The sequence below is a fragment of the Cyrtonyx montezumae genome, unplaced genomic scaffold (genome assembly GCF_038088225.1).
Source record: "Cyrtonyx montezumae isolate F1298 unplaced genomic scaffold, pur_monq_1.0 scaffold_8, whole genome shotgun sequence".
In the NCBI taxonomy this organism is placed as follows: Eukaryota; Metazoa; Chordata; class Aves; order Galliformes; family Odontophoridae; genus Cyrtonyx; species Cyrtonyx montezumae.
In genome coordinates, this window is record NW_027072089.1 from 93233706 (window position 1) to 93248923 (window position 15218).

The window sequence follows — 15218 nt, forward strand, 5'->3', positions numbered from 1 at the left end:
CCATAAAGGTAACATTAACAGTAAAGCAAGGCACAGAAATATTCTAAGTTAGAAGGTTGGAGAGCTGCAAATATCAACTCTGGAAAACATGCTAGGTAGAGTGATGAGTTGATTAGATGTGCTTAGGGGGAATTCAGTTCAGCTGCTCTTCATACAGGTGTAGTGGTTTTGGTTTATTATTATTTTTTAATTAGTCTTTGTTGTTTTTTAAATATATTACTACTGAGCTGCTCTTCAACCTACCAGAGATAAAAGTAAGTATGAGTCAGTACATCAGTACAAGAAAGCCAGGGTTAGCCAGAAACAGTGTGGATAGGCTCCCAGTCTGTTTCCTCTAGTGGGCAGAACAAGTCATAAAAACCTTGGGTTTTTTTCTTTTTTTTTCAGTCTTAAAAACGTTTCTTTGTTTTTTGGTCTTAGAAGTCTTTCATACATTGTTAGTTCCATGTGGACATCAACTAATTAAATCTTTGAATTGCATACAATGATTGTGTGGTATTCTCTGATCTCATACATCATTTTCTTTTGTCCTCTTCACAAAATGAACTCTCTCACAAAGCACAAGATAGGCATCTTTTCAGAGGTCTTCCCTTTAGAAACTTTGCCAAGCAGCAGACAATCATTTTTCCTCTATGCTGCCTTCCTTTCCATCATTATTTCCAGCCACAGTAAAAGGCAGACCACAGATAAACATTTGCCATGTTTGATGCGACTGTTTGTCCAGCAAGTGTGGTAGTAATGAATATTCTGAGGAAGGAGGATACTTACCTGTCTAAAGAAGTGACATGGCACTGTTTCATATGACTTTGGATATCAGCCATTTAACTTGCAGTGAATAAAAGCTTTAGGCTTGAATTTCTGCCTTGGCCCTTTACCATCAGTCCCCTTAGAGAATTAGAGTGGTGCAACATGATTTAGGTCATATGCCAAACCATTTTGACTACTGAGCTTAGATGGAAAAATGATGTTGGCTATTCCACTAGGACTGGAAAGCAACTATCAGCACACACAGCTGTAGCATGAGATGGTGTAAGAAGCTTGAGAAAACCCTTTGTTAAATAGAAAGCAGAGAACTGAACACAAGTATTAGAGCTGCAGTTACAAATTTGTGTGTATAATATTAGGGTTTTCTTATCTTTACATTTGGTCTAGGCAACTGCACAGACACATTACTGCTTTAGAAGTGCTGGCTTGTAGTGTTACATTTCAACAAGTGGCATATCTGCAAAGCCTACCTGATTTGCAGTAAGTAGTACCTCCAGGATCCCCTATGCAGTATAGGAATACACTAAAAGATACTCAACAGAAGCCATAACGTGTTATTCAGAAAAACAGTAAAAGCTTACCAAGGGCCTCATATACACAAAGTAACAGGCTTCAGTCCCTTTAACACAAACCAATTTTGCATCATAGCACATTTAGTCTCCTGCCTGAAGTACCTGAAGACTTGTAATGCAAAAGGGCCAACAGTTCTGCACAAGGTTTACCAGTCCTGAAGAACGTACACAGAGGAAAGTTTAGTAGAGAAGTACTGACATTACTGGAAGTAGTTGGCCAGTTGGTCTCCTCTAAGTTCTCAGCACCAATGGTGGCCAGCCAGGAATATCTACCCTAGGATTTCCCCCAACAGACACTTCCCCCCTTTGGTTCCATGGCCATATACATAACAGAAGGAGACAATAAAGCATCACGTACCAGAATAAGTAAGGTCATTCACAGAAAGCAAGGAGACTTACAGCAAAAGTGCAGTTTCTCACATACAAATTTCTTCCAACTGCATGCATAAGCTAGAGGCTATTTACCTGTATTCCCAAGCTAATATGAGCTAATTCCCAAGGGCTAGTCACCCATTTAGGCTGTGATATATATTTTTCTACACAAGACTCCAGCAGCAAAATGACTCTTCTTGATGCAGAAAGCTCCCAGATATCTTTTTCAACTCTTACTGCCTATCACCTGCTACTTTCTGTAGCCTTTCTCCTTCCAGCCTCCCCAGGTGCAAGACTTCCTGCTGGAAAATGCACTACTTAACTCTGCCTTACCCTAGAGTGGAGAGGAGTACACTTCTTCCAGCCTTTATCTTGTTAGGCATTGAGGACTAATATTGGAACACAAGTGTTACCCATTTTGCATGAAAAAATAAAATAAAAAATGTTGCCTGAAGTTAAGTTGCTTTGTTTTCTCTACTATCAGGAATGAAGTACACATTCAACAGACTTCCGAATAAACGAGCTGGAATCTTGGGTTGTAGATGTATTACAACCACAGTTAAACACAGGATGTTTTCTTCTTCCTTTAATTACAAAATGACTTCATAAGTTCATAAGGTTGGAAAGGACCTATAAGATCATCTAGTCCTCCACTACAAGAAGGACTTATTACAGAGTGGAGTGATGTCTGCTCTGCTTCAATTTAATTGGAGTTTTGCCACCAACTTATATAGGTAGATCAGGTTCCAATTCATTAAGGGAATGGAAAGATTTACTGTGAATGTGGGGTGCAGTAAAAAGATGATTTGAGGTTGCTTTTATGCAGTAAGTATGCTGCAGTTTAATGAGGCTGTTTCTTGAACCTAAACTGTAAACAAGCAACCATGCAAGCTGAGAACTTGTGTATGGGTTGCTGGATAAATCTCTGGGAAATTATGAGAAAAGTTAATTCTAATATGCAATCTGCACTTAATTGGAACTGATCATATATTTTACCTGTACTAGACTGGAGCCAGGGTTTTACTGTAAGAGCTTATCTTATTTTCTAGGAATTAATGCACACTCCATAGTTAAGTTTCTCTGAAAACTATTGTAGCACTCTTCCTCAGTTCTTTCTCTTCCATTAGGATAAACTGAATCTTAAAATGCATTTCTAAACTTCTTCATCTCCACTCCTTATTTTAAATGAGAAACTGAGTAGATACCCCTCCAGCATTCTGCTTGAGCAACACCATTGGCATCACTTTTGCTTTGTTAGTCATAATGCACACTAGTATGATGTCTTCCATAAGAATTTCAAGGCACCTAACAAATGTTATTGGTCTTGGTGAAGTATGCAAGTAATTAATTTTAGAAGCCAATGTAATACAAAGGAAATAAAAAGGTGGATTCTCACATTAGTACATAGCCTCTTATTCTTTTACAGTTATTTTCTTCACAGGTGTCTAGACCTGAAGTAAATTCCTAAGGTAGAAGTTGTTTTGTAATGGCCACAGCAGCAGGAAAATTCATGATGCTGAAATGCATGACATTTCTCACATTTCCATCGAGGACTGAAAGACTTGTCCTCAAACTCTGGCAACAGTGGCTTACTAGTTCAGCTTAATTGCCTGAGAAATGGTCATTTGACTTCCTTCTTTTACAGAACAGAGGCACTACTTTGTCCTTACCCTTGTTGATAGGTTTGTCAATCTTTGAAAATATGAGTGGATTCACAGCTTTCACTATACCACTGCTTAAAAGTCACACTTTTTGGAACAGTTATCAGGAACATTCTTTGTCATGCTTTTACAGGAAATCACATGTACTGTGGAAACTGTTTTGAAATTAAATAAAATTTTGAGAAGATTATGGTAACTGTCACAGAGACTGTCTAGTCCATGATATCTTTTTTCTAACCCTCTGGAAAATGAATAAATAGAAAAAAATATATAGATATATAATTATTTTTTCAACTACATAGTATCTAGCTAGATTTGAGATAAAAGAGAAAATGAAATGTGCTAAAAATAAAATGTCTGAGATATGATAGAAGACTTGAGTGCATAAACAAAACAGTTTATGCCACCAGTGGAGGAGCACAGAATGTCGAAAGAACATTCACATCTGCTTGACACTCACCCCTACTGTTCATCCATTGATGGTGTACTTTTAACATAGGCTATAACTGTACACATACAACATAGCAGTGCCATGAAGTTCCCTGTCCACAGTGAACAGAGACAGCAGAAAAGTCTGATTGATTAATGCATTCTCAGCAGCTGAAAACACCACTGACATGATTTGCTGTGAACCTTGAAAGAGAGGGAAGAACAACTGCACACCACCATCTTTGTTTGAGTGTACTGTTCAGAGTAAATACCCCTCTGATAAAGTAATTCTTGACTAAACATTCTAGATTTCAGAAATCATACAACCAAAGCACACACAGTGGATGTGTGTTGAAGTGTCAGTGTTCTGTAAGTATGCTTGTATTAGAAGTTAGGGCTGCCAATCTGTTTTAGTGAAGGCCTAAGTATATGTCTTTTAAACCAAATATGATGCATCTTAGTTTCTGAAGAGGAAAGATACAAAATACGTTGTTCTGATCCTTTTTTCACAGTAATCTCTCCAAAAAGCTAAACTTCAATTGGAAAGCAGAAAGTATTTGCGTGTCATTTTTGTATTTATAAAAAATACATTTATGCACATGCAGTTTGGACAAATCACTTTTATAATGAGGCCAACGGTTAGTGTGTAGATCAAATTTGCTGCTGGCATGATGGTACTGACATAGTGTCGGGGCACCAGAAATGAATCTGTCTGTTCCTTCCTGTGAAAGTGAAAGTGTGCTAGCCAGTTGTTTCTGAAGCATGCAAGGTAATATGACTTTGGATTGTACACAGCTAATCCTCTTTCTGCTTTTCTCTCTGTAACCTGCTTAGTCTTATATTAAATGTATTCTCCATTTTGTGAGCCTGATCCAAAGCCTGTGGAAATCAGTGAAAGAAGTCCAAATTTTTTTCAGTAGTTTTGAAGCAGACTACGTGAACAGCTCATCTTCTTCTGAGACTTCCGAGTTAAAGGTGAGGAAAATAAGCAGTATCAAACAGCATTGGACTCAGTGCTTTAGTAAAGATATAAATGAAAGTAATGTGAAACTTGTAAAACCAGACTGGATGCAACACTGAAACATGCTGCAGAAAGGAGTATAGTGCTAGCAGGGGAATAAGTCAAATACTTAATAATTTCTTTTCCATAGCTTTTACTTTTCCACATATTCTGCAATGTAACAGTACTTTTTCTTTCTTTTTCTTTTTTTTTTTTCCCTAGGCAAATAGTTTTCAGACAGCAGCACTGGAATGAGAATATATGCAGTGTTTGCTTTTATCTTACTTTACAAAAGAAGTATGAATACCTAGTGTTATTCCAAGTATAAAATTACAGGTGTCAAACCATTTGGTGTTTTAAGTGCTATGCCAGAAAAGCAATCCAGTAAAAATAGCTGTCCTGTCAAAACTAAGCAGTTAGTATTATTATTACACTTCCTTACTTGCATGGCTCTGCAGTGTAAGATTGTATAAAATGTATAAGACCAGCAAGGATCTTGCCTGGAATTGCCCAGAACACAGAAAGATAGGAGGATGGAAGCCAGGTGAAGCTAAGAGTTCAGTGTGAGAATCTGCCTGGTCTGTTGTCGCGGAATTCCGGGTCCGGATTGACTGCTCTCAAGCGGGGAAGCATGACAAGGACTCAATATGAGTGATCAAGCTTCAACTTTATTACCCGGACAGCCTTATTCTTATAGTGTTTTAAGACGGGGCATACAGAGAATGGCACACACTCATTGGCTGAGAGCCTCAGAGAAAAAACAACTTTAAGCAGTTCCCAACAAATTAAGCCATTCCGCAACAATTCCCCCCTTTTTCTTTTTGTATGAGCATAGCTTTCTGTGTAGCCTTGTCACTACCTCTCATAATACTACAGTTATACACTATGCGAAGCACAATAATTATGATTACAATAAGCAATAGCCAGTGCAAACTCTCCTTTACAAGGCTTGTAAGTCATGGGAAAGGACCCCCGAATAATGATCTTAACCAATCTTAGAAGGGATTTTTTGTCCACCTATATTTTTTGTCTTTGATCCTTTAACCACTGGAGTTGATTATATATAGATTGACTGTGATCCAAAAGATTTTTTTTTTTTGAGGTCAATCTAAATTAATACAGTGAGCCCTTTCAATATAGCTTCAAGAGGCCTTCCAAATTTGGAGACAAAGGTCAAGGTGATTTCACCTCGGAGGTCATTCTCATAGCCCCGCCGCTGTACGCCTCTGCCTCCCTTGCCTACTCTTTTACTTAGAGCAGCAGGGTGTATGATCTTCTCGGCAGCAGTCGTATTCTTCAGGGGAACCTCCTCTTTCCTTGCCTTATAGGTCTCCCCATTCTCTATCTATAATTCCTTTAAATTTTAGCCTCTTGACTGCTCACAAAACTATCTCCCAATTATCTTAAAGGTATTCATAGGAAGAGAGAGTTAACCAATATTCACCATATACAATGCACAATACATATACAATATACATATAAAGCATACAACGAAATGACTGAGTTATCTTATCTGTTAAAGAAAAACAACACAGAAAACACTTTCTGATTTTTAGGAGAGACCATCGTCCATCCTGCTGAGTTAGAAAGTGGGACAGAATTAGATAGCACGTCCAACTTCTCAAGTAATCTTTACCGAATAACTGCACCTGCGTGTTGTAACGTTGATGTGATTGTCTAAACCAAAAACATGTCTGACTCCAGCCCCCTGAGGCACTCCCCACTGCCTGGGAACCTAGTAGATTTAATTCCTGAGGATTCCACGGCATAGGGACACTCAGACGCTGTATCAGACATGCACTTTGTTCTAAAATATAGCCATTACTACAGTATGTATCAGTTACAAACCCAGTAAAGATCTCAACTTTATAACCCAGAGTCCTGACTAAGCAGGTCTGGAAGGGTTCTGTGGCAGATTGGAGGCTCAAGCAAATCAGTCTGGCCTGTCTTGTTCACCCAGGTCACCCACAGGTCATTTGGTTGTGATATTTGAGAGATTGCCTGGCTCCTGATGTAGCAAATCAGGAGTATTAACAGAAACAGATACTGCCGCTTTGGTTCATTTGGCTGGAACCCACAAGGGACCTGTGGGGGTGAGCATACATATATATCCTCTTCCCATGTATTTTACCTCTGCGGGACCCTCCCAAATCCCTGTTTTTGGATTTCGGTATTTTACAAAGAATGGCCTGACATTGTTTTTAGAAGACACCTGCCCATGAATCTGTGCAGGTGTCTCCTCATTATCCCCAAAAATACATAGATAATTAATTGCAAAGAGTGCTCGGGATAGGCGTTCTTGAATATCCACCACATTTGAGAGTCTATTTATGTACCTTTTGAGTGTCTGATTCACCCTTTCTACTACAGCTTGTCCTGTCGGGGAGTTAGGTATACCAGTAGCATGTCGTACACCCCACTTATTACAGAATTGTTGAAAACTTTTGCTAGCATATGCGGGGCCATTGTCTGTTTTTACTACCTGTGGAAGTCCCATTACAGCAAAACACACTGTCAAATGTCGAGTTACATGCAAAACCTTTTCCCCTACTTGGGCTGTAGCCCAAATGAATTTACTATAAGTGTATATGGTAACATGCACATATTTCAGTCTGCCAAATTCATGAACATGGGTCACATCCATCTGCCATATCTCTAGAGGACCAAGCCCCTTGGGGTTGACCCCCAACCCTAGTCTGCGACCACGGTCGGCACAAGTTGGGCAGGTTCGCACGATTCCCCTGGCCTCATTTAAACTGATCCCATATAACTTTTGCAGACTCTTAGCGTTCTGGTGAAAGATACTGTGAGCCCCTCGGGCTTGTACTAATTTATTGATAGGACTCCTTTGTCGAGCTGTTCCAAGGGCCATTGGGAGGGCCACTGATTTTTGGCCACGATAGTGATATCAGCTCCTGTGTCCAATAAAGCTCGAAGAGTAAATGTATGTCCACATGAATAGAGGGTGACAGAAACAATGGGTCGCTGTCGCATCAGCATTGTAAGTAGTACCAGTCCTCCAGTGGATCCAAAGCCACTCTCACCTCGGTTTGCCGAAGTGAGAGGCTGCAAGTCCTGTGTCAAGACAGGTAGTGGCACTAACTGAGCAATTTTAGAACCAGCTGGAATATGAATAGGTGAAAATTGCGTCTGTGCCACTATTTGTACAGTTCCATTAAAATCAGCATCGATAAGTCCCGGTAAAACAGTTACTCCACAAAGTCCAGTAGAAGAACGTCCAATCAGGAGAGCACCTACAGTTGTTCCCGATATAACCAATGGTCCCCGAGTTGTTGTAGGTATCCGAGTGGGTCGGTTGTCAAGGAGAGTGACATCTATTGCAGTTGCCAGGTCCAAGCCGAGGCTTCCTTTTGTTGCCGGTCGCAATTCGGAGGCCCTTGTGGATGCATGCTGGTGGCTGTTATCAGGTGCTGCTGGCTCGGAGAGGGGGGTACCCTCCCCGGGGAGCTGATCACTGGAGCCGTCACTGTTGTCGGCGTGCGACGGCACTTCGCGCTCGGCTGAGAGTTTCCCGACGAGCGGCACGCTAGGGTGCTGTGGGTCGCTGAGTTGCAGTTATTGCACCAGACCCTAGCCCTACACTCCCTTCTCATGTGTCCTGTCTTTCCACATCGGAAACAGGTAAGACTCTGGCCCCGTCTCGGTTTGTTGACTTTATGCCCTCCTCCCCCAGACAGTGATGCTAAAGCGGCAAAGGCTTGAGTCTGTGCTTCTAGCAGCTTACCCCCTAACTCCCGTACTGCTTCCACCAGCAGTGCCTGTGGTCCTACGGGCACCCTACTCATGCGCTCTAACATCATTTCAATAGTAGCATCCATAGGAAGAGTAATTAATATAGATCTAGTGGAGGAGTTACAGTTCTCCATTGCGCACTGACGAATTAATTGCGTGCTTCATCCAGTCTGGAACATCAGCTCGATCAATAGCATCTATTACTCTATCTATAAAACTGGCAAAAGACTCCTCACGGCCCTGCTTTAGGGAGTTGGTGCAGATGTCCTAACCATCTCCATTGCCTGCCGCGCGAGCCGCATACCTTCTAAACACACATCAGGTCCCATTTGCATTTGTATCCCGGGAGTGGCGAATGGCCCCGTACCCATTAATTGCTGGGCTATTACTCCGAACAAAGGGTGGGTTAGCGGAGTGTTAGCACTAATTTCGCAAAGTCTCTGCCAATGGGCCTGCCATAACAACTGCTCTGACTGGCTCATTATCATACGTACTATCACCTTGATATCCTCCGGAACAAGCACACTAGTCCCCCAGATATAATTTAACATCTGTTTAGTGGGCTCTCCGTGTAAGCCACAATCATTAACCGTAGCCCTTAGTTGGGAAAGGGTTTTCCAACCTATCGGGGCATAGTCCCCCCGCCAGCCTCCATCATTCCCGTGCTCATATAGGACCGAGAATGCCTGACTCACCGCCTTCATCATCCCCATATCTCCAGCACCCATAGCCTCTCTGGCCACTGCCGACCAGTTTAGCCGCGAGGGGCGCGGGCCGCGAACGACAGTGGGGGGCGAAGCAGACATTGTGGAGCCAGATCCCCCGCCAACAGGCGCGGAGGGGGGGATGGAGGGGGGGGTGGGAGGGAGTGCATCTCCCGGCTCTTGGCTGTTGCCGCCGCCAGGGTCTGGTGGAAACAAATCGGGCCCATCATCGTCATCATCATCGCAAAGGCTATCCTGGGGAGGGGCGGGAGGGGCCGCTACCGACCCGTCTCCCAAGGCACCGCCACGGTGAACTGGCACAGGGCCGCCTACGTGGGGTGTTGGTATATAGTCGACCACGGGCTTATTGCGGCCTGCGTCAGGACTCAAGGCTTCCAGCTGGCGTGAAGCCAGAGCCTCTACCTGTTTTTCTGTTTTATACTTCTTAATGCAATCTATTACATTCCGCCATGGCTTCATCAATTTCTTTGCCCCTTTATCATCATCAATAACCTTATACCAGAGAATATCCCCGAGCCTGCACCACTCTTTGTCCCAAAAAAACCCATCTGAAGTAGCAAACAATCCCTCTGCTTTACCCAAGGCTATCAACCCCGGCACTTGCTTAATGGTGCTAGAATCTAACCCCCGCTTCCCTAAGAAGCGCTGTAAAAGGTTTAGGGCTACCTCTCCCTCCATGGTGCACTGCAACTCACGTCTCACTGCTGTTCACAGCGCCCGCTCCGGGATTTACTTGGAGCTCCACTTCTTAGCCCTCCGGATCCGAGCAGACCCCTCTTCTGCGGGTCCAGGCAGCGGTCTCCCAACTCGCAGATGCGATGCTGGGGCTTTTTATTCGAGCAGACTCCTCTCAGTCGGTCTAGACGGGTGCCTCCCAACGCGCAGATACTACAACGCTGGGGCTTTTGATCCGGCCGCTCGCTTCCTGAGTCAGTCCTTCAGTCGTCCGGTCCCCAGGTTCAGGTCCCTGTTCGGGCGGCACTTGTCGCGGAATTCCGGGTCCGGATTGACTGCTCTCGAGCGGGGAAGCATGACAAGGACTCAATATGAGAGATCAAGCTTCAACTTTATTACCCGGACAGCCTTATTCTTATAGTGTTTTAAGACGGGGCGTACAGAGAATGGCACACACTCATTGGCTGAGAGCCTCAGAGAAAAAACAGCTTTAAGCAGTTCCCAACAAATTAACAGCAGTGAGAAACCATCCTGAAGGAGGTAACTCTTGATATCATCCTAATCCTAAGAAACCCAAACAGGAATGCGTCGGCGGCGGGTGTGAAAGGCAGTGCTGGCAGGGCGTCCCCTGTTCAAAGTGCACTTTTCCTCTCCCACTCGCCACAGACCATCTCCTGCTTCTGTTTTTCTCTAGGTTCACACAGTGTACTTTCCCCCGAGCGCCGTATCAGCGTGGCCAGCGCATAACACAGAGCCCAAAGGAAAGCTAAACAGACTAGACTACCAAGGACAGCTTATTCTGAAAATACCTATAGTTACAATTATCAGCAACCCTGTGAAGCCTTCTTCACTGAAAGCAGGGTGAATAACATAATCACAGAAGTTTCCCATAGATGTCTTGGCAGCTTGGGTTGCTCAGCTGCAGCAGTTCTTGTCCGCCTTGAGCTGTTTATCACTTGGCCCAGGGGCATCGTGACCTCCTATCAACATCTAGTACTTTTCCATGAATATGTAGTCTGTGCTACCATGCAAGCTATGCTCATACATATTGCCAGGACCTCCGTGCTCCTGAAGCCATTCCGCAACAGTCTGTGCTGCATCAGTTTGAACTATAAATGCTGTTAAGCAAAAAGTATTCAGCCTCTCAGTAATTGTTAAACAAACATTGCCATAAAGTAAAGCAATGCTTGATTGTGGGAAAGTATATGGACAGCACTCTGTCCTAAGAAGTGTACTAATTAAAGAGGAGAAAAATACTCACCTTGAAAGGTGAAAGAATTTCTGCATATGCATGTTACAGGTGAGAGTGCAAAATAGACTTAGAGATGACTTGACAGCATTAGGGAATAGCTGTGCTAGCTGAGGGAGGTACTGTTGCTGTCAGATTTTTTTTTTTTAACAAGAGCATACTTACAGAGCTGACTAAGTGTCCAAGAAGAAGCTTTCCATGGACTTGGATCTCCATGGATCTAAGGCAGGAAATACAAGACCATGCGACAGCCCAGTGCAACAGAGGTTTTTGGTATATGAATTTCTCCTCAGCAGTGCATGAAGAGCCACACGCACTTTGTGCAGCTGCTGGAAATCTAGTTAATACTTTTATTGTCCACTCCACAGAAGATAAATTTGAAACAAATCTATTTAGTAGATTATTTCCTGGAAGAGGGCAAAAGAATCAATGCATTTAATGCTTTTTCCAGTTCCCTGGAGCTGCAGTGAAGCCTAGGCAGAAACAGCCTGGTCTGCTAAGTTGGGGACATGCTGCTTCTGTCAGTGTAGATGTTAAGAAGCTTATTAAAGGACACGGCAGCTGACAAATGAATCTTTAATCCCTGGCAAATCCCCTAAGTGTATGATCAGTGTGAAGCAGTTCATGTAGAAAAAAAAAATACTCATAATTTCATGTGTGTTTCCAGATCAGATACAGTTACTTTTCTGGTGATTATCAGAATTTGTTTTACTTGAAATTTCCAGAGTAAACATTGGCTGCCTTAAAAAAAAAAAACAACAAACCACTCTCTAAATCCTGACCCTTTTCCTCTGTTTCTTATAAAACATGGGCAGCATGTGTTCATTGTCTCCGCTCATATTTTAAGTCAGTGGCACATAGAGTGCGGCAGGTAACACAGCATGCTGCTAGCAGCAGGCCAGATCACAAAGCTGAAAGGCTACAGTGCTGTTAAAGCATTAGAAACTGCAGGGGTATGTCGTGCACTACAGCTTGAATGTCCTGGCTGAGGCATGAATAAGGGTTAACAGTCACATGTTGATTTACCATAAAACTTCTAATGTATTCATTTATTTTTGCTTTCCAAACTGCATGATCACTCTGAATGTAAGCATCTCATGCTGAAGTGAGTAGGGCACTTTTAGGCTCCTTTTCCATACAAGATTCATTCCTATTACCCTGTGGAAAAAATGGTGCCAAAAAGATCGGAACAGATTATGTAGGAAAAATTCTTTGGGGTTTTTATTTTTTCAGTTTCTGAAGAAAAGCACTCTGGTAGGTCTGTAGGTCAATAGAGGGAAGGAAGGGTCATGCAGTGTACCTCAGCCCAATGCAGTGTGATCTGTTTGTTTAGTAGTTAGCTCTAGCCTACCAACATAGCCTTTCACTCTAAAAGCAAGCTCTCTGGCAATGTTTGCTCCCAGGCAAATATTTGTTATGCTGCAGTTCTTTCTCAACTCAGCTGCCTCTGATTCTTTTTGCAAGTGCAGAAACTGTTCACCTTTGTAGTCACGACAGTTAATTACAGCTCACTTTGGTCCTTTTTCTGCACAGTCAAATGCTTTAATGTCTTTTTCATAGGACAGAGTGGAAAGACCAGTGTGTGTTCAGGAACTGCTCCTCATGCAATGTATGACTCAGAGCTGCCAAGAAGTGTGGCTTCTGCAGCTGAACAGGTCACTGCAGAGCCAGGCTGCTGAGCACAGTGCATGCTGAGCACAGTGCATCTGGTGCTGGGGATCGGTGGGGCTAGGGAGCCTGTGCCACTTGGGAACTGGTGGCCAAGTGTGGCACCTGGGGATGGAGCTTGGGGCTGGATACCCCAGGCAGGTACCAGCTGGTTGAAGCAGCTCGTGCAGCTGCTGGCTGTGTTCAACTTGGCTCTCAGGGCTGGGCTGGGCTCTGAGCATCGGGTGTGGTTGTGGTAGCAGCAGAAGAGCACAGATTATAGTTTGGCTTTCATATCAGGCCAAGAAAATGAGATTTATCTCCTAGGCCAAAAGAGCTGTCCTCACCAAAGCAGATTTTCACTCTGTTCTTTAGAGGTTGTGGCAGCAGTAGCAGGAAGATCAGCTGAGACTGCGCGTACTTTTACCATCTCAAATCTCTGGGGCTTTTTACTTGAATTATGTTTTATCTTTTCAACTAAGTAAGCTGAGGAAGGCAAACAGCTTTTCACTGTGCACTAAGATATTCTCAAGTGCTCTCGTTTCCAAGGATGACTTTAGAGGGGGCAGCAATGCAGTCTCAGAACAGAGTTTTTGTGTGTCCCAGTTACTGATGTACTTCCCGTGCTGCTGACAGCATGATTTGTGAAAGAAAAAAGAACAAAACAGCAAAACAAAACTCAACCCACAGCCTGTGCAAGAGAGAAAAACAGACTTGCTGTGCTATAGAGCTAGTGTCAAACAAATAACATTTCAAATGAGGAAAGCTTTTAGTCTTCATGTACATGATAAAAAACCTTTTACAAGTGTAAGTCACATAACTGTAACTATTTTTAAGCTGTAGAAGTTTCCTGTTTAATACCTGTGGGATAAGCGTGGAGCTAGCTGGAGGCCAGTTTTAGTCTTAGGCCATTGAAATCGATTGACCTGTGGTTTGTTACAGAGCTGGCCATTGTTGCTTTCATTTTTTTATTTTTTCTTACTTTGAAATAAAGGATATCTGGTAAACCTCTACCCACTTCCTCAAAAATTTAAAAATGTCACATAACTGGCTGTACTGCGCCTGTTCTACATAGCTGTTTCATTTTGCAAAGTAGCCAGATATTGAGAATAAAATGTTGCTTAATTAAAGCAGCTGTCAGACTTAGAAACTCACCATGATGCTTTTATACGAGTCTGATGGACACTGAGAGTATATTAAATGCATGTGTCATTCTGGAATTCTTTCTTTCTGGTTTGAGACTAAACAGCAGTTGCAGAAAGAGAAGGGTAAACTGGAGTGTTCTAAAATTGAACAAACACTTTTATTTCTGAAACAGTGTATCGTGGCCGTGTACTACAAAGCTCATGATTCATAGAGGCAAGTACTGAAGGGAGCTGTGCCTTGATTTGCAGCTTATGAAAACAGCTAATAAATGCATTCTTCAGAATTACAGCCCAGCACATTCCTAAAAGTAGACTTTTTGGCTTTGTCTTGAACAGTAGCCTCCTATGACTATGGCACAGTGCTTCTATGATAGATGAGACAGCTTCCTTTTGGCAGTTTGGTTATGTAATCATTAAATGGAGAAAAAGAATCAGGAAGACCCAGTCTAAAAGGGGTAAACAAACAGCAGAGCCCTGCCAATGACAGAACAAACTTGCTTTAATCTTATTCTCCCCCTTTGTTAGTGCTGGAAATTCCTGCTTTAGATCCTACCTTAAGAGGAAAAAAATATTTCCTGGTTCTGAAATGGAATGAGTCTAACACACTTAATGCCAAGTCTGTTTTTTGACAAGAGGACCTGTGTCTTGAAAGGACAGATACTTGTGCAATGAGGTATTGAGTCTGCATGGCAAATAGTGGGCATGCACAATATCTAAGCTGTATATGCCCACCCAAATGGTTGTCTTTTAAGCTAAGTAGTACTGGTGAGCAGGTATACTTTGTCAAAGATTAAGAAAGACACAGAGGAATTGATTTTCCAGAAATACTTATCTGGAGATGTGTGGCTTGGTTTGGCTTTTCCCACACAGCTCTGGGGACCTATTCATAGCGTCTGCTGAGGCCAGGAATCTGCCTTCACCAATTTAATTCCTTATCAGAACATGTCAGAAATATTTTCTTAGCATATATGTATATGCATGTCTGTTTGTGTATATATGTGTGTGTGTATTCAGTTAACAGCAAGCATTAACTGCACTCATCAGGGGTAAAATGGACTGTAAAATTTCCTTGTCATCTGCACAAACATCAATTTGGCTTCAGAAAGAATCCTCATGTTCATGGAAGATAGTCTGGATGACTATGGTGAAGCCTCCATATGAGGGAAAAACTAATTTCTCAACTGGCAAACTATTTGAAAGTCCGAATTTTCTGCTACCTCATTCA

General features: G+C 42.6%; 1 protein-coding gene across 1 annotated transcript in view; it reads left to right on the forward strand.

Annotated features, from left to right (window-relative positions):
* Positions 1–4544: 4544 nt before the first annotated feature.
* The window catches only part of LOC136059115 (cytochrome c oxidase assembly factor 1 homolog), a 46812-nt gene continuing 36138 nt past the window's right edge, over positions 4545–15218 (forward strand). The window contains exon 1 of the mRNA XM_065753073.1: positions 4545–4568. The gene's annotated coding sequence lies outside the window, so the exon portion shown is untranslated. The remainder of the gene's footprint in view (positions 4569–15218) is intronic.